The following is a 20,652-nucleotide window of genomic DNA, read 5'->3' on the forward strand; positions in this document are numbered from 1 at the left end:
CCTGGAAAAAAATACCCTTCAGTGTGTGCATTAATAATAAATAAAGGATTAGTGTGTTCACTTTACATTAATGTTCACTTTCACGTGTTATTAATGCTTATAACTCATTAATAAATAGTTCACAGGTGTTCACTTTACATTAAGGTTCACTTTCAGATGTTATTAACGTTAAAAAATCATTATTGATATTTACATCAAGCCATGGTTGTGCTCTTATGATTTTTTCCGCCCCTAAATAAAGTTTGATAATTTCATCCTGATAAACAAAATATATCAGTTTCTAATCATTGCTGTGGATAGGCATCATGAACTTTTGCAGCGTATCATGGGTAAGGTACAGAGTAGATTCTGGTAAGAAACATTGTACAAAAAGTGACGTGAGTCATGCGATATAAATGAGAGAACCATAAATACAACACCCTTCAGTCTCACTATAAAAGCCAATTTTTGCTGCATCATGAAATAAATCAGGAATCTGGTTTTGAGTGAAATTAATATTAATAAATATATTTATTAAGCATTTATAACATGTGAGTTAAAAATGGCTCACTATTTGGCAGGTATTGCATTAAAATCATCCTTTTTATTCATGCATTTATAACTGCTTATCAATGATATATAATGCATTTGTAAATGAGTTATTAGTCATCTATGAACACCTTTATAAACACTTTTATTAAGGAAACCTTAATGTAAAGTGTTACCATTTTTTTTGGCAGAAAACGCGTTTAGTACAAAGCCTGGTTTACATAAGAAATAATAGTTTGTAGCATTCAAATAGCCAACATTGTGAATATGGAAACATTTGGATATGTGCCGAATGAGAGTAAAAAAGAGGATTATAAGGGCCAAACAATAATAAAAAAAAATCTCCATAATAAAGTCATTATAATGCAAGATTAAACTCATTAAATATCCAGAAAAATGTTGACAAAATGCTGAGAATAAAAATTTAATTTCGAGAATAAAGCCATTGTATTTCGAGAAAAACTGGCTATTTACTTTAGGATCATTTGTTGGTTGTGTACGCCTCCATCCATAGAACGAAACGACTGTAACCATCTGTACAGCCATTAATGGCAATGCGGTATGGTTTTAGTTTAAGGCAGCGGCAATTTGCATTAAGTGAAAATATCAATAGATGCTGTTTACACTATTATAAGTGCAAATATCCATAGATGCTTTACACTAAGTGAAACTAGTGATATGTTATATTTACACTAAGTAACAACAGCAGCATTTTTAGAGATTTGCTGTTTACACTAAGTGAAAATAGCCATTCTATACACGCTATGTTAAAGTAGCAGATCTTTGCAAATAGTGTAAATAGTAATTAGATGCTATTTATAGGCTACTTATAAACAGATGGCGAATCAGCATCGTCAACTTCATCTTTGCAGCCGACACTGACTCAGAAAACAGTTTAGTAATAAGTAAATAAAATATGCTCTAGCTATTTTTTTCCCCTAGACATTCATTGTCATTCCTTTAGCCAGCAAGCTGATGCGTACGCTTGAGCGCGGTAGGCCTATAGGCTATAGCCTAGGCTATAAAAGGCTCATTGGTTTAATATAGTATAGTTTAAGTTAATTTAATGGTTTAATTAATTGACTATAAACGTGCGATTATGAATGGCTTAAATGAGCGACTATAATAGCCCTTTAATAATAATAATAATAATAATAATAATAATAATAATAATAATAATAGGCTAATAATAATAATACACAAACACTCATCAGCATGACATCAGAGCAAGTCGGACGTAACTCGGACACTTTTCTAACCGGCATGCATCTCGTGATGATCACCGGTGATGGGTTCTGCGCAGATTTTGCTCATATCAAACAAGCCTACAGCAAAGTTCTTTGCCTACAGTACCCGTCAAAATAAGAGTCCCCGTTTGATAAGACAGATACAACAGACTTTATACATCATCAAACCCACAAAATATGGAAAAAATAAGTACAAAAACAACTTTTTTTTTTTAGTGCCATTAACTGGACATTTCACTTTAAAAGTGTCATGAAACATGCAAAAACACCGTAATATCATTTTACAGAAAAGTTGCCACAGTCAGTGAGCTTGGGTTGGTGCAGCCCAAGTGGCAACCTTCCGGTCTCTCCCTTGAAACAAACACGGAAGTGACTTAAAGTGCATTCATTGACTGGCCGCTAGAGACTGGCTCAAAAAGGTAGTCAATCCCATAGACCATCCATGTAAAAATGCCCAACTTTACAGCAGAAAAAAATGTTTACAGCCTGGTACAAAAAGTGTCTGTATAGCTAATTTTGCCCTTCATGACAACTGTGAGGAGGGTGATTTATTTATTTATTTATTTTTATAACTCATCTGTTTAAATTATATTAAGCTTTAAAGTTCTGCATACTTAAGAGCATGGCCACTTGAATGACAGGTGGATTGCCACTGCTATCACCACCGTCGAGTTAGGCGGGCGTGGTTTCAGCAACCAGCTCCACCCATGTCCCACCTCTTTGCCCATTTTCGATTATCCAGGAGTGACGCATGCTGACGCGTTGCCGAGATGGCGATGACCAGCTTTGGGCTTCAAAAATGCTTTTCAGAAATCTACGGGTGATGTCACGGACACTACGTCCATGTTTTTTTTTCACATTATATGGTGTAGCCACATGCCTAAACACTTTATGAACAATGTCTACTGAACTGCAGTCAAGCGCTACCAAGAAGAGCTGTGCAAAGTTGAACAACCATTCGCGCAGCTACTGTGAGTAAAATGGTTATCAGATCTGATGTCTGTATTTTGAAAAGGCGCAAAACTGCTATGCGTAGACCAAGCATTAAGAAGACAGATTTCATATCAGCACAGCTGAGGACACAACCTCGGCCGTTCTATCAAAACAACCCTGCAGGGTGGAAACGCTATTAGCCTCTGTTAATCAAAATGCCTGCCACTGCATCAGGCATTCCTCCCACAGTTTGGGCAAAACATATTGCCATCATTATGCAAAGCCGCTTTTCTGGGTCAAAGTGCTGATTGTTCCTCAGAAGCTGTGAATGATCAACATGACGAGTCTGGCATGGCAAGACAAGGCAGCGTCTGCGGGCGAGTTGTCTTTGGGGAGAGGATAAAGGGTAGGTTTGAAAAAACCCACCTGTTCAATGCGAGTGAAGCCGTCGTATAGCCTAATGTTCCTTGGCACTGTAACTATTGTTTAACCATTCAGTGGGTCAAAAATGAGAGGGGCCTTTTTATTGACTTGATCATTACAGGGATGAGGAATCACCTCCCAGGTTTAGACACAGGTGCACACGGCTGGCTGAACAGATATAGCCTAACACTCATTCTGTAAATGTGTATTCCCAACTATAAAGGCAACCCAGCCTCCCTGGAAATATGCGCCTGTGGCAGCATTTGAGAAAAATGATATTATGTTGCTTCTTGCACATTTCGTGACACTTTCAAAGTAAAATGTCCAGTAAGTGGCTCTAAAACGTGAAACAGGTGAACGCGAATCTGGCGACATTTAATTTTATGTTGGTTGTTGTACATGACACGGTTATGTGACAAACAATTTACAAATCATGTGCTGTGGTAACAGTGTTTTGAGGTCATTACAGTGCAAGTAACCATGCAAAAATAAGTATTTATTACTCAATAATCTGTTCCTGTAATTTGTCATCATATTATCATTAAAAAAAAAATATATATATATATATATTGTCTCTAGTATCATTTCAATTGGAAACTGTACTGTATTGTACGTATAGGTGTGTTTTTGGAGCTTTGTAAAAAAATGTCAGCAGAGGAATCTTTTTTTCCAGTCAGCCTTTGTTGTTTAAGGCTGTTTTGAGGAAGCTACTTTAAAACTGTAGTTTGCTTAGTGTAATGTGGTGTTTTGGGTTATGTTTCTTGTTCATGTTTTCATGTCTTTTATTTTGGAGTTTTATCATGGTCCCTGTTTGTGTCATGCTTCCCTTGCCCTTATGTATTCAGGCCATTGGTACATTGTGTCATGTTCTGATTGGTTGTCTTAGTCATGTGTCTTGTTTCCCATTGGTTTGTTCATGTCATGTGACCCTCCTTGTTTGCGCTCGCCTTCAGTGGACTTTCATTACAGAATACACGACCCCATAATGAACCCAGCAGATCATCTTGTTCGCCTCCGTCAAGGTAATCGCTCCATTGAGGAGTATGTGGCAGACTTTTGTGAACTTTATTATCAAGTGGACTTCAATGATACGTTCTTAAAAGAAATTTTTCGTTTTGGTTTAAGACATGCCACGTAATACCCCACACTGGTCACTTGAACAATACATCGCTCCAAGGGCCTTGGCTGTGCATGAATCCGCTGCAGAACCTCCAGAGGTGGCAGCATCTGCTGCAGAACCTCCTGAGGTGGTGGCGTCCGCTTACGAACTCACAGACTGTCTTTTCACGGCCACGGAGGCCGTTCACGAACTCACTACCTGCCCTGTCATGGCCAAAGAGGCCGTTCACAAACTCACAGACTGTCTTGTCACAGCCATGGAGGCCGTTCATGAACTCACTGTCTGTCCTGTTACGGCCACGGAGGCTGTTCACGAACTCACTACCGGCCCTGTCATGGCCACAGAGGCCGTTCACAAACTCACTGTCTTGCCTCGTCAAGTCTGTTCATGCCTCGTCAAGTCTGTGTCTCTAGTCTTCGTCTGTTTGGATTATGTTTGGATCACTGTAAATAAACTGCACTTGGGTTCTTCACTACGCTCGCCTTCAGTGGACTTTCATTACACTTAGCTACAAACTAATCAGTCATTTAATCAAGTCAAACTACTTTTTGGAAAAAGCAGTTAGCTACTTCATGCTATAAGCTACAAACAAAAAGTAACTAAACTAGTTAGAAATAACTACATTAAATAGTGACAACATGAAGTTTCTTAAGGGGGAAAGTTATGTTTCTAATGTTTTTTTTAAATATATAAATCAATCTATCAAGTAATATAATTAATAATATAATGAATCACAGCCACAATTTTGCTGCACTGCTATCTACTGCCTACAATGGGCAGCTGGTTTTGAATGCAGAATCTTAACCATCATAGAACCAGGTGACTGATTTGGAATGATTAGTGCAACACAGGACTAGCTAAACTGGTTAGCGTAGCGTTTAGCAGTTAGCATGTTGCTATTTGTTTTTAACTGCCTTTTTTTATTACAAAGGATACATTTACTGCTCCCTAATTTGGCTACATTTAGGTCTTAGAAGGCAATATAATCATGCTGCCTAACATTTAGGACAGCTTTCTTGCCAAAAGCGTGCCTATGATGCCTTAAAAGGTTCACTAGGTTTTGAAACAGGGTTGTAGCAAATCCTCCATACCTTCTGCCCAAACCATATTTACTTTTACTCACATGCATATGTCTAGACCTACATATTCCAAATCACCTTTATCTCAACATCTGACACAGTACGAATATAACTAGGTACATGGACCCTAGGGAACGCAATCTATTTGAAAAAGGCCAATCGATCGCTGAGCAAATAGCATCTCTGGCATCAAAACTGTTTGGCAGTAGTCTGACAAACCTGGCCATGTCAAATAACTGACTTCCACATATATAAACATTCATTGGGTAATTGAGGGCCGGCTAGGGAGGGGGGAGGAAATGTTAACAGAGACCCAGGAGCAGAAGCCAGTGTGTAAACTAAAGCCCCGCTGGTGGATAAAGACAGGAAATATATTATGCTACCTAAATGCCATAAGGCTTTCCCTGGGGCGCGCAGTCCTTAGCCCATTTACACTTCAGCTCACTGCATTCAGTCACATATATTTTGAAGCTAAGAAAGGTAAGAACACAGCTGGGCAAAAATGACTTATCTGCGAGGCCATGTATGAACATACACATAGTGCCCATCAGTCATAAACACGGTGGACCAAATTAAAAAAAAACAGTAGTGCCATTATTGCACACAGTATTTTAACTCAAAAACCTGCATCTTATTCATTAAACCCGCTATATTTATAATTGATCAAAGTGCTAAATATGCTGAAAAAGTGTTTCAATTAAGTCACTGTCATTCTTTGAAGCACAAACACACGTATTTTCAATGTAAATTATTTTAAGAGATAGGTAATCAATGAATTAATTAATGTTTTTTTAATCTGTGGAATACATACTTTAAAAAATGTCCCTTTTTTGTCTATACAATTAAAGTAAGGTTGTTGTTTTTTTGGACCTCACTGACTTTGACTGTATGGACATAAAAACACATTATAAAACTCTTGAAAAAATTGATTCAGGTGTCTGTATCGCAGTGGCAGGTTGATACTGTAAATTACGATGATAGAAAGTAGGCTACCAGTAAAAGTAAAGTACACTACTACACTGCTTTCATCAATTAGGCCCTAAAGAAAAATCTAGCTAAATAAACCACAAAATAAACATAGTGAATTTCCCTTAGAGATACACAAAAACCTCACTCAGATTTTGTACCTGCTCTCCTCTTGTATTGGTAAATGTATGAGTAAATATATTTACACAGACCTGAAAATTGTCTTTTTGTTTATTTCAGGGTTCAGTTTGTTAAGCAAAACCAACACAATCAAGCCAGCTCAGAGGTAATAAAACCAAACAGCAGGATTCAAAATTCTGCAATAAAAGTGTTTAATAAAACTAAACCAAATATAATATTGTCTAAGGTGCCAAGAGTAAAAGCTGCACTTTAAAAAGCTGATGCAAGAGCCAACGAAATCTATAATACCTGGAGAGAGCTCTCCATTAGTATTCTCATACATCCCAGTGACAGGTGATTGACTGGAGCAGAGCCCCCCACTGGAAGTACAAAATTGGAAATCTACTGTCTTGGCTTATGGGTGCTCAGTTCTGCAGCCAGTTTTTTTTCTGAGACAATCACCTGAGCCACAAATGACATGTCTAATCACCCTGGAGCTGCAGAAGAAGACGTCATGAAAACACCAATTAGCTGATGGCATCACAACAACGACAAGTCCCCAAAATTTAACACACCAGATTCCTTGCAAGTTTATTCACACATTTTGAAAGAGTTTATATATATATATATATATATATATATATAAATACAAGGTAAAATGTATGCAATCAGCTCCTCAGACAGTCAATGAAGAAAATGTGTGCCATTGCAGTGTGGGCCTAATTACTAGTAACACTTGATTTCATCATCTTTATTCTTTCTTTCTCTCTTTCTCTACATTATTTACAACCTCTCATCATGTGCAGCACTGTAAAATTCCTACATTGCCTTCAAAGGTTGTAATTAGACTCTATTACACTCCAGGAGAATCAGAGCTTGATTGGGCTTGAAGACAGACAACAGATCTTCTCTGAGGTGGCCTTTAAAGACTTTGAATCACATGAGCATGAGTGATGCAGGAAATAGGCTCATTCTCTCTGATGGCTTTAATCACCTTCCACGAGATTGATTTGTGTTTATTTTGCTGACAAAACATTGATTACCATGACTGCACCGAGCCTCAAATGGCTGAGCAGATTGTACTTGGCTGCCTGTGCGGGTAAACTGGCATCTTTTTTTTGGAAGGAAACTGAAACTGATTGACATCATTTACACTATGTAACAGCTGTGCAGCTCAATAAAGAGCATCCACAACTTTTATGTGAAAAGAAAATGATTCCAGCAGTGAAGAGTTAGACAACTCACTCATAATCCACTCATAACATGTAATCACCATTCAGCCTCAAACTCCCCCGACTCCTGTTTCGACCCCTTAACCTACCTCCAAAACTTAGCCTACCCATTTTATAGCGAATATAAAAGGATATAAAATGCAGTTGACTGATAATCCTCTCATAACATGTAATCACCATTCAGGTTTAGATTTAAAAATCTAAATCGCTTATTGATAAAATGATGCATATTCGCTATAAAATGGGTAGGTTTAGGTTTGGGGGTAGGTTAAGGGGTCTAAAAATCTAACGTTAAATCGCTTAACGATAAAATGATAAAAATGTATTGATACGAATATCTTAAATGATATAAAAGATACGAAAATATTTTACGTTTTTTAGCTAAAAATACGTAGCGATTTGTATGTTTTAAACGTTTGAAATATGTCTAAATTGTACGTTTTAGCATCAATAAAACGTACAAAAATGTACGTTTTGTGCTTGTAAATGTTACACATTAATATCTACATATAAACAATGAGACCAGGCTGAACAATGTCATTTTTAAATTGAATGTAACCAATTATTCAAATGGAACTTGCATTAAGAAAGTAAACAGTGTGGATTTTTATTTAAAGTTGACTTCTCAGGATGGTCAATGTGGGTCTACTCTTTTTGTTTTTCTTTCTAGCCTAGGCGGCACATGAAATGTATTTGAACAAAATAAGGGGTGACAGAAGTGATATTTTCTTCCAGAGGGCTTAGAAAGGTCCTTCATTTCCAGAAGCCACTTCATGAAGCCACTGGCAATACTTTCCCGCTGTCCACATCACCATGTGACATAACCAATTAAAGCACAGCCATAAACATCACGTAAGGGATGACAGCTAGAACCACCCCCAAACATCAAACTAACAACCTGGAACAGACATTCCACGTCTACAAATTTTGATGCATCAATTAAAGAAACCCTCAGTAACCTTGGACATAAGCACATTAGGAATTCAGCTTTCAAGTGGATTTGTCCTAAAGGGCATTTTTAACAGCTTTCATTTCTAAGCCATAATAACAGTCTGCTCTCTTTCTTTTCTCTCCTTCTCTGAAACATGTGCAAGCACTAAGGAATTCAGTGTGCTGCAAAAGTTTCCCCCAGATACTTCAACACATCTGAAAGCGCTCTCTGCACGGTGGTGATTGTCTAATCTCCTAACTCATCACTACAATAAGATTCAGTGGCGAGATGTTCATAAGGCGCTCATATGTAACATTTGTTGAAGTTTAATTCATTCTCTCTGCCTGTGCAAGTTCACGTAACACCCACAGAAACATGTGAATGAGAGTGTGGAGTCTGTGAATTGTTGCTTTATAAATGGAAAGAGCTTTGATGGCCTAAACTGTAAGACATCAGTCATTCTGGCATACTGAATAACAACTTAGACCCTGTGAACCTTGCACTATTTATACTGTTATTGCACAAAAAGCACATCAACTTGAAATATTGTCTAAATCGAATGGTTATAAAGTAAGTACGATTGAACGTTTATTGGTCATATCTTCTGCAAAAAAATTAATAAATAAATAAAATAAAATGGCATTTTCAGCAGAGGTGGGGAGAGTATCAAAAAACTGTACTCAAGTAAAAGTACAATTATAGAAATAATTAAAACTCATGTAAAAGTAAAATTGTAATAGTTACTTGAAGAGTAAAAAAAAAAAGTATCCACAGAAAAAACTACAAACACTGATACATTAGATCATATCCATATATGTCAGAAATTAACTTTTCTTTTAAGGGGAACTGTTTGACCCTGATTTCCAGAGCCATTTTTTACTTAAAGTTTCTTTTTTTTTTTTTTACCTTTTTTACAAAATAAGAAAACGTCTTCATCATTTTCACAAAACATGCTGCAAATACTAACAACATAAACAAATACAGAAACACGCTACAAATAGTCCAATGTATTTTAAGTCTAATTAAAATTAAGTCGAATGTGAGTACTTTTGCAAAAACTCCCGTTATAATTACTAAAGCTGTCTACAATGTAAAATCAATCTCTTACTTACATCTTTTCTGCACATTTATGCTGATGGGAGAATTCACCAATGCATACTGAGAATTCAGAGAGAGAGAGGCCTAACAACCTGAAGCTGCAACTCAATGGAGCTCTAAGGAGCGGAGAACCCAATGAGAGGAGACCTCAGACGCTCAGTTGGGAGTGGCATGCTCAAAGGTAACCCTCAAAGGTGAGGGGAGCACTGCTAAACTCGCCAACAAAGAGAGCAGCCTAACAGGGAGGCAGAGAGGCCTAACAACCTGAGGTTGCAACTCAATGGAGCTCTAAGGAGCAGCGGACCCAATGAGAGGAGACCTCAGACACTCAGTTGGGAGTGGCGTGCTCAAAGGTAACCCTCTAAGGTGAGGGGAGCACTGCTAAACTCACCAACAAAGAGAGCAGCCTAACAGGGAGGCCGAGAAAGGCCTAACAACATGAGGCTGCTGCTCAATGGAGCTCCAAGGAGTGGAGGACCCGATGAGAGGAGACCTCAGAGGCTCAATTGGGAGTGGCGTGCTCAAAGGTAACCCTCTAAGGTGAGGGGAGCACTGCTAAACTCACCAACAAAGAGAGCAGCCTAACAGGGAGGCAGAGAGAGGCCTAACTACCTGAGGCTGCTGCTCAATGGAGCTCCAAAAACGTAGGACCTGTTTTTCTCTGAGAGGAGGCCTCAGACGCTCAAATGGAGCAGCATGCTCAAAGGTAACCCTCTAAGGTGAGGGGAGCACTGCTAGGCTCGACCAAATAGCGGCAACTAATCAGGGAGCCAGAAAGCGGCCAAACTACCTGATGTCACTGTCACAGAGCTCAAAGAGCGGAGTGCTCGACCATTAGCTAAGGGAGAGGAACCCAGCTCGCCCGAAGCGATCAATAGCCCAGGGGCAAAGTACCTAACTCTCAAGTACAGAGAAGGACTCACATAACCTGCTCAGTACCGGCGAGCTCATAAAAGACCCTCCCACAGTGAGGGGAGCACAGCCATGTCTGGGGGGCTGATTGACTGCAACTGGTACATCAGAAATGGGATCCAGCTTAAAAGGGGATTGCACATTTTAACAGGGAACAACAGGGTCCCAGCATAGAGGCAACTGACCGAGGAGGCAACAGGACGGGCCTAACAACTCAGTATCATTGCATACGAAGTTCTAGGGAGCAGCACTCTTGGCTCTCAAGCTGAGACAGGCCTTCTAAGCTCAAACTGGGTGCAATATGCTCATAGTTAACCCTCACATTGAGGGGAGCATTCTCAGCACGGCAGCACTAGATTAGAAGGGCAGTCTAGCAGGGCCCAAAGAGAGACCATCAACTGATGCAGCTGAATACAATCTCATGCTCTCTATCTCAATAGAGAGCATGGGTCCCGTTTAACTAGACCCGAAGAGAACCTGAGAAACAACGGGACCCATTAACCCATTCATGCATGAAGAGCTACTGCTCCTCAGAGCCGAAGCACTCAGGAAGGGTTTCCGCAGAAACACATCTCACTCATACCTCAGGGAACGCAGCATACTCAAGCCCACTCCGCAAAAGGCCATTCACCGTTTCGATCAAAAGGGCAGTGTGACAGGGAGGTCCCGCAGACCTGACCGTCTATCCAACTGCAGAGTGGAAAAAGAGTATTAGGCCCCTCAAAGCCTCAGCGAGAGCCCTATCAGAGAACATGCATGATGGTTGAGAGGATGACTCAAATCTCAGGAGACCCCACGGGGCAAGACATGAGTAGCACGTCCTGGCCGGGGCAGCCTCTTGAAGCAAACACCCAGCCAGGACATCAGGGAGCACATACGAAGCATTATACTCCGAAAAATGCTCACCTGAATGGAGGACCCGAGAGTCCTGAAGTTGCAGCATTATACTGTGGACTTGATAGGTTAAAAGGGAAATCAAGCGAGAACAGGAACCGCTGCCGCAAATGCGTCGCTATTCCCGTGAGAGGCGAACGCACTCATGCAAACGCTATCTACAAACTCGGGTAAATGGTGAAGTACTCACCTCCCCCTCATTAGTCTTGTGAATGCATCATGATGTGCACAAGCCGTCTCCTCGTGAGACGGGCGCGTTCAATTCATGCTTATCCCTCACAAGAAACAAGCAATGAATGCAGAGCGCATCCAACTCCCTCGAGAGCTGAACGCGCTTGCTCTTCACTACACACACACACACACAGAACGCGAGCAAAGTGAAACTGCGGGTATCAGAGCAAAGCCTCTGCCGCGAGAACATGCACTCCTGGTCATGCTTAACATAAACAAACGGTCAGTGAAGAGGATGACGTGTTATCCCAGCGCCCTTTTATACTGAGATTGCGCAGGGTAATGACGTCATAGGCTGTCGCCGGCCAATGTCATTGTCGTGTTTAGATGTATGCTTCAGACACCGGTCACGCTGAAGGCATTCCCCATAGCGACCTCTAGAGGACGCAGTTCGAAGTTCCCTCGGAAGAGAACTACAGTTTCAACCGCTTATCCACTGCAGCTCTGCACCCTTCAGTTATTCCTAAGGGCCATCAAACTCATTTATTTAGCAGGCCATGGAGCTCGGCTCGCCAAAGCTGATATCACCAACGACTTCAAGTCTTGCCTATCCATCCAGATTTCTAGTGATCCTTCGGAGTAGAGACCTGCAGAAATATATGTTATCTTTTCCCGCTCCAGCCCGCGACATTCATGTTTTGTCCCGCTCCCGCCCGCATAAAAGTAATCTATATAGTTTTTTTCAGTACATCAAAGAAATTGACATGAAATGGTTCTGTAACCTCTTCTAAGCTCCATAACATCCCAGCTTTAACACTCCCGATAAAATATTTGTCATTTAGGCTAAGCATCAACATTCACAAACCACTTATTTTGAACAGAAAAGAAGGCATCGGCTGCTGCGTGCATAGTTTGGCATGGCAGAATGCCAGCAAACAGTGCGCTCCCTTGATTATCACTAAAAGCTGACATCTCAGTTCATCGCGATCTCATAAAGCTCTTGTAACACAATGAATATATGAACAATTAATCTTTCACAATGTCTACACTTCGTGTGTTAAAATGGGAGGATTCGTGAGCACACAATTTCAGCACTGCTGTGAGTGGATTCTTTTAATGTTAATGTTAGTAGTTATTTTTGCTTTTGTGCAACAGATAAATAACAATTAATAATTTTAGACATTTTATGTTTATATATTTTTATTTTGCGGGAGTCCCGCAAATAATTTTATTCTCCGCATCCCGCACACACACTCGCCCATCAAGAGTTGTTCCGCGCCGCACCCTGTTGCGTTCGCCTTATGGATGACTTCCTAATGTAACACCTCAATCGCACCACTGCGATCGGGATTTCCACACTAATCAAGGTTTTCACCAAACTCAGTGTTCCATTTTCAAAGCAGAAAACCTCAGGACCTCATACCACCATCGAGTTTTAGGCGTCACCCTTGACTCATTTCAGTCTCATTCATTTCAAGCATCTCCACCCTCTACAAAATCCACCGAATCTCACTGCTTCTTTCTAACTTCTATTAACAGATAGATGTACAAGTGTCAGCTACTTGCACTTCTAGGCCACCTCAGCAATGACATCTGGATAATTCCTCAAGGGAAATCCTTCTTGTCCAACCTTCTGTCTAAAGCAGCAGCCATCCCATCTCTCCACAACAGAGTCATATTAGATTATGCATGCAAATGAAAATGCGCCTCTGGCAACAATTCCTCCCATCCCAGAACAGCATCTTCTATCTCTATAACAACTACATCTCTCATCTCGATGACTTCCAACTATATACTGATGCAGCACCGTCAATAGACTTCGACTGCCATTACGGTGGACGCTGGTTTTCCTCCAAACGACCTCCGGAGTTCAGTTTCCTCAGTCCACAGTCAAGCGCTTTCTCCACCAGATTTATGAAATATACCCCATTATCATGGCAGCCATCCTTTGGGGGCACGAATGGTCCAGAAAATCAATACCCATCTATTCGGACAATGCAGTGGTAGTTAAAATTATAAACAAGGGAAATAGTGTGCTGCTGTTATTATGCAATCATGTGCAGGCTCACTTAATATCCGTCCGACTGCAATTCCTCCTCCGATAAGCTCATATACCAGATACCTCATTCTCATAGCGAACTCATCATCTTGTTTCTCTTTTCAGAAATCCAGAGACTTAGTCCAGAATTAGCATTCATTCTACTCCAGCCCTCTGCTGACCAAAAAAATCTTACAAACGCTTCTCCAAAGCCATACTTAATCGCATTGCCCCGAGCGTGCTTCAGCGTACCTCACCGGCTGGAACCGCTCCAAGCTCACCATTCCTTCTATCAGTTTCCCTTCCATCAACCGACATGCTGCCCTTGCAACTTAATTTCTCATGCTCATTCCTTCTTAAAAGATCCTAACGTGCTCTTTCCAAGCCTACTTATCAGGAATCAACTTCTTCTATAAACTAACCACTGGCAACAATTGCCCTGCTATCTCTCATTCTCACACATCCATGTTCGTTAAAGGCTTACGAAACAAGAACCTATGCCAAACCACCAAACGCCTTCCACTAACCTACTTAGCCTCTGCATAATCTCATACGATCATGCTATCCAAATCCTGAGACTGATCAAACTTCAGACTTCATGTTCTCGCTAGCATTCTTTGGCTTCCTACGATGCTCAGAACTCACTCTGACTCCTCTACATTCAATCCTTCTATCCACTCCTGTATTTTGGAGATTACTACTTAGCCTCTGCATAATCTCATACGATCATGCTATCCAAATCCTGAGACTGATCAAACTTCAGACTTCATGTTCTCGCTAGCATTCTTTGGCTTCCTACGATGCTCAGAACTCACTCTGACTCCTCTACATTCAATCCTTCTATCCACTCCTGTATTTTGGAGATTACTATCCACTCCTCAGATACTCTCATCTTCACCCTTTGAAGAAGCAAACTGACCAGTTAGGAACATCATTTCCTATTTACATCTTCTGTCCATACTTCTTCTGAGTTCTTTCAAATCTATTTCCGAATATAGCCACTCTTGACACGCAGGCCAAGCACTTCCTAAATATCCGCTCTTCCTTACAGAAACCGGAAACCGGCCACAAGATTCAGCAACCAGATGTGGAATCTCCAACGAGACTATCAGAAGCCTATCTCGAGAATACCACGCCTACATCCGCAACAATATCAAGTTCTCCGTCAAGCCCAAGTTTACCTCAGCTCTTCCCAACTTAGGGGGTCCTAACTGTCTGGCCTAAATATACAAACGAGATGATACTCCCATCCTGATTCTCTCCGGGCCATCAATTCCAGACGCCCATATCAACCTGACCATCATCCTATCCCCTTTACCTTTTCATCCTCTTCCAACTCATCCCTAACATTCTGAACAATAAACTATTCATTTACATATTTGGTTGTGGTGTGGTCCTTGCTAGTGAAAATGCAACTTGTCACATTTGTTCACACGTTTGTGAGTGTGATTATACATTATCTGTGTTTCTTTGCTATAGTGGCCTGTATTACCGCACAACAGACAGGAGCAGGCTCTGCTTGTTAATGAGCTGTTTATTGTGGCCATAAGAGAAATGTTGCCACTTAAGACGAAGGGGACAAAAGAGCTTGTTTTCATACACAAGTCTGATCAAATGAGGAGGAAACGCAACGTATAACTCTTGTTTTTATATTCTTCGCATGGCTATATTATAAAACCCATTGCCTCTCAAATCAGCACAGGGCAAAAGCAGACATATGTTGTGAACGCATTACGCAAATACATTCTAGGCTCAGGATTTTCTATCATTTACTCCCATTTCCAGTATAGTTTATGTTACAATCGGAGAGGAGTCCGGGCACCTTTTTAGATTATATGTGACCTGTAGCAAAAACAGGAAATGAGTTTTAGTGATTGCGAGGCTATAATGACACCCAGTAGCCCCGGAGCCCTAAGGACACGGGAGCAATTTAATATGTCTGGCACAAGCAATAAACGCCACTTTGATTAATTGCACAGAACATCATCATAAAGTGTAGCGGCGAGGCCTCGGAGGTGCGTTGGCTGGGCCGACTTTGCGAGGATGTTCACCCTTTCTCATCATTAAGATCATTAATAGGAGGAGCTCCATTTAAAGGCGAGCGGCGGCGTGCACATGATACAGCAGCATCTAAATATTCATGCTAACGATGTAGGCGCTTTCATGAAAGGGCAAACAGAGACATTAAATAAGACCTGTGGATTCGCTCTCTTGCACTGACCCTGACCTCCTTTGCATTGATAAGAACAACTATAAGAGCACAAACAGAACTGATTTATAGCTTTGTTAGTAAATTGTCCTTGTTAACCATTCTCAGTCTGTTCAAATGTAGCAACAGCCATGAAGGGACTTTTAAAAAGAAAGAATGATAATGGAAGGAATGTCTAAATGAAGGAAGCAAGAAGGGAAGGGAGAGATAGGAACTAAGCAGTGAAGGATGGATAGAAGGAAGGACAGAGGGAGTGAAAAAAGAAGTAAGAAATAAAGGATGGATGATGGAGGGAGGGAATAAAGAAGAAAGGATGGATAGATGCAGGAAAAATGAAGCCAGAGAAAGGGATTGATGAGAGGAAAAGGAAGGAGAATATGGAGGTTGAGAGGAATGGAAAGAAATGGAAGGGATGACAGAAGGAAGGAGAGAAAGATTGGAGGATAAATGGAAGGAAATATGTGGAGTGTGGGAGAAATAAACAATAAAGGATGGATGAATAAAAGGAAGAAGGGATAGATGAAAGGAGGAAGAAGGGATAGATGCTAGAGGAAGAAAAGGAAGTAAGCCAACTCATCCCTAACATTCTGAACAATAAACTGTTCATTTACATATTTGGTTGTGGTGTGGTCCTTGCGCGTGAAAGGGAGTTAACTAGTTAACTGAGATTCGGGAGCTAGGTCACGCCTCTACCAATCACCTCACTTCCCAAATACTTCATATATCGGGCCGCCTCATACCGCGCTGTTTGTCTCTTTCTCTTGAACCCACCCTTCCCTCCCCTTTAATCAAATCAGCTATCCTTATTCTTTTCAGGTTGCATCGGGGGGTCCAAATCGTCTGGCCTAAATATACAATCGAGATGAAACCCCCATCCTGAGTCTCTCCAGGCCATCAATTCCAGACGCCCAGATAAACCTGACCATCATCCTATCCCCTTTACCTTTCCATCCTCTTCCAACTCATCCCTAAAATTTTCTGAGCAATAAACTATTCATTTACATATTTGGCTGTGGTGTGGTCCTTGCTCGTGAAAATTAAGGAACGAGAGGAACGTCACCCAGCATAACGATGTAAAAGTAGTTTTTTTTGTTGTTTTTTTTGTTTTTCGTTAGAAATGTATTCAAGTTAAAGCGTACCCACCTTTATATCTACTCTTAAAAGTTCAAATTTTCCAAAAATGTACTCAAGTAAATGTACTTTGTTACTACCCACCTCTGATTTCCAGTAGTGTGAGTATGGGTAGATTGAGCCCCATTTTGTCAATAAGGTGATTGTACAATTCTGCTCCTGGAAGGCTTATGTCCTGCAGAGTTTAGCTTTAACCTGTCCCCAACACACTTGCCCCAAGTTTTTAGTAATCCTGATGAACTAGATGAACTGATGCAGGTGTGTTTGATTGGAGCTAAACTCTGCAGAATAGTGGCAAGCAAGACTGTCACGATCACCAACTGGAGTGCCCATGAGCTCCACCAGTGGGCACTCCATCCCTGACTTTTGCCATTCACCCTGGACTACATTCCCCATAATCCTTTGCCGGACTCATCATCTATTGCATCACCTGTCACTCATTAGATCTCATCATCAGTTCACAGCTGTCTCACATTAGAGGGCCGCACACACCACCGTAGTTTCCCCAGAGGTTGCAGCTTCCACTCCAGAACCTCCCGAGGTGGTGGCGTCCACTGTAGTCCCTAAGTTTACCCCAGAACCCTCTCCAGTCCTTGAATCTGATCCAGAGCCCGCTCCAGTCCCAGAGCCTGCTCCAGTACTTGAATTTATCCCCGAGCCGGTTCTAGTTCCAGAATCCATTTCTGAGTCTGCTCCAGAGTTCACCCCAGCTCATGAGTCCGCTCCGGCCTATGAGTCTGATCCAGAGTCCGCTCTAATCTCCGAATCCATTCCCGAGTCTGTTCCTGTCCTCGAATCCACTTCTGAGCTTACTCTGGTCCCTGAGTCCACTCCAGCTCCCCCAGAGGTGGCAACTTGTGTTGCAGAACCTTTCATGATGGTGACATGCGCTTCTGCTCCTCCTGAGACAGCAGTGGCACTCATCCCCAATCTCTTGGTGTTCCCTGGCGCCTCCATTCCAACCTCATACAATATTTCTGAACTCTCTGTGTTTAATGAAGCTCCTGTTGCTATTGTTTCAGAACCTCCAGAGGTGGCGGCATTCGCTGCAGAACCTCCAGAGGTGGCGGCGTTCGCTGCAGATCCTCCAGTGGTGGTGTCCACTTCCGCGCCTCTTAAGATGGGGGTGTCCACTTATGAACGCTTTGTCAGTCCTGACGAGGTCATGGTGACCATCAGTGAATCTCCTGTCATACCAGTCCCGGCCAAAAAGTCCATTCCTGAACTCTCTGTTTGCACTGTCCCAGCCAAGGAGGCTTTTCCTGAACTCTCTGTTTGCACTGTGCTGGCCAAGGAGGCCTTTCCTGAACTCTCTGTTTGCACTGTCCTGGCCAAGGAGGCCTTTCCTGAACTCTCTGTTTGCACTGTCCTGGCCAAGGAGGCCTTTCCTGAACTCTCTGTTTGCCCTGTCCTGGCCAAGGAGACCATCAGTGAACTCTCTGCCTGTGATGTCACGGCTATAGAGGCCGTTTCTGAACTCTCAGTCTGTCCTGTTCTGACCAAGGAGGTCGATTCTGAACTCTGTGACTGTCCTATCCTGGAAAAGAAGGCCAGTCACGAACTCTCTGTTTGCCCTGCAACGATCAGGGAGGTTGTTTCTGAACTCTCTGACTGTACAGCCATGGTCAAAAGAGCTGGCCCTAGACTCTCTTCTCGCCATGTTACGGCCAAAGATGCCATTTCTGAACTATCTGCCAGTCCTGTTACGGACGCTGAGGCCATTGTTAACCTCTCTGTGCTCTTTGTTCCAGTTCAAGACACCTCTTGTAAATAAATAAATAAATGAATGAATAAATAAATAAAAATAGTTCACCTGATGTTATCTTGCCCCTAAAACCCTCTATGCCCTTTTAGTAAACTGAAAACCTTTTTCTTTTAGGCCATACACATTATAAATTTATTCCACAGCTTTTCACTTTAATTATGAAATATAAGTATGTCTGTATATAGACCGTTGTCATTGGCCTTTTAAAACACTGGAGCTTTTGTAAAGACCATTTAAAAGTTGTTTTATCTGCGCAATAAAATAAATGTTAGGTTTTCTATTAAACTGCTTTTTCAAGAGGGCAAACTTATACTGTATGCGAAACAAGATTGTTATGGTACTATTACTAATTTGCCAGTACAAGCACAAAGATGACATTTCAGTCACAAGCAATACATACCAATATGGACATGATTACTTCCATAATCTATTAATGGTATGACACAGCTGAGACTGCTCATCTTTTATTTGCTGAGTGAATTCGTTTCCTGGGACTGGGAAAGTGACATTGTGCACAACAGAAGAAGGTGCTCCAAGGTCGATTATTACACTAATACAATTTCCACATAATTACAGTTAAACTCTCTTGTCATCTGGCCCGTCCTTGAACCACGCTTGCACATTTGCAAACAGCAGCAAATGTGGCCATCTCTAATGCCACTGTATCAAAACAGGGCCGAACCACAAAACAAAAAGCAATCAGGGAAACAATCAATGCTTTTCAGTTTCATTTTCACATCTAGACCGACCTCTTATCTTCTCATGGCAAAGGAGAGCGTTTGGGCAATCATCTGTTGTTTGTACCTGTCTACATTCCGAAATTCTCTATAAAGTTTATAAGGCCCTGCACTTGGTCAATACTTTTCCTCTTTACAAAGTGCTCTCCTTTATTTTCTAACAGAAAACTAGATGGCTTAACCAGCATGAATGTTCTTTTCCTATCCCATTTGTTATTTCTGTCTATGGTTCTAAACATTTTGACAGCAGGTGACTTTCAAACCAAAAGACAAACAAATAGATCAAAGTGAACAGAGCAACAGTTATATTGCCTGACAGAAAATGCTTGATTTTTTTTTTCATTGTACAAAGGAATAATTTGTGAACAGCACATACGGATGTGAAAGTGCTCATAAGTCAAAGTATGTTTGCATTGCAATAGTGATAATTGCAGTATGCTGTAAGAAGGTATTGATAGTCCTTCTTAAGCGTGGATGTCACAATAGAACTGCCAAGTGCTAAATCATTGCACAGCCATCATGACGGTTTACCTGAACCGAACTTAAGCTTGTGTGCTGGACGTTTTATTTGTAATGCAGGTTTTGCAGAAAATGTGCAGAAAAGGAGACCGTTCAGACCTCTGACAAACTGTATGGAGACTAACAGGTAGTACACACACTGTCAACCTTTCTGTATCAGACATTACTGGTGGATTTGTAATATTTGCACAACCAGACCAAAAACATGTCACTAACAGTGTCAGGTTATTATTATTATTATTTTTTTTTTATGCACTAATGCATGCTTGTGTTTATTCTGCCTTAAAGCTAACTGGGAGAATATTTGTTTTCTTGTGTCTCCTAGAGGAGTTGGCTGACTGTGATAGCTGTTCCTCATCACAAGCTATGAATATGATGCAAACTTTCATCACGGGCATGATGGGATTAAAACAGGTAGGCGTGAATTGGAGCTCACTGAAGCCTTCATCTTAATGCAATTAATTAAACCATCTAAACTGGCCAGTCGGCTGGGCTGCCATACATCGTGTCAAAGAGGTTAAGTTACCCTGCATACTGTACTTAAGTTACATGTGTTTGAAAGTTGAATTCGCAAAAAAAAAAAAAAAAATCATACTGTA

The sequence above is a fragment of the Sinocyclocheilus rhinocerous genome, unplaced genomic scaffold (assembly GCF_001515625.1).
Source record: "Sinocyclocheilus rhinocerous isolate Xijiao unplaced genomic scaffold, SAMN03320098_v1.1 scaffold249, whole genome shotgun sequence".
Taxonomy (NCBI): Eukaryota; Metazoa; Chordata; class Actinopteri; order Cypriniformes; family Cyprinidae; genus Sinocyclocheilus; species Sinocyclocheilus rhinocerous.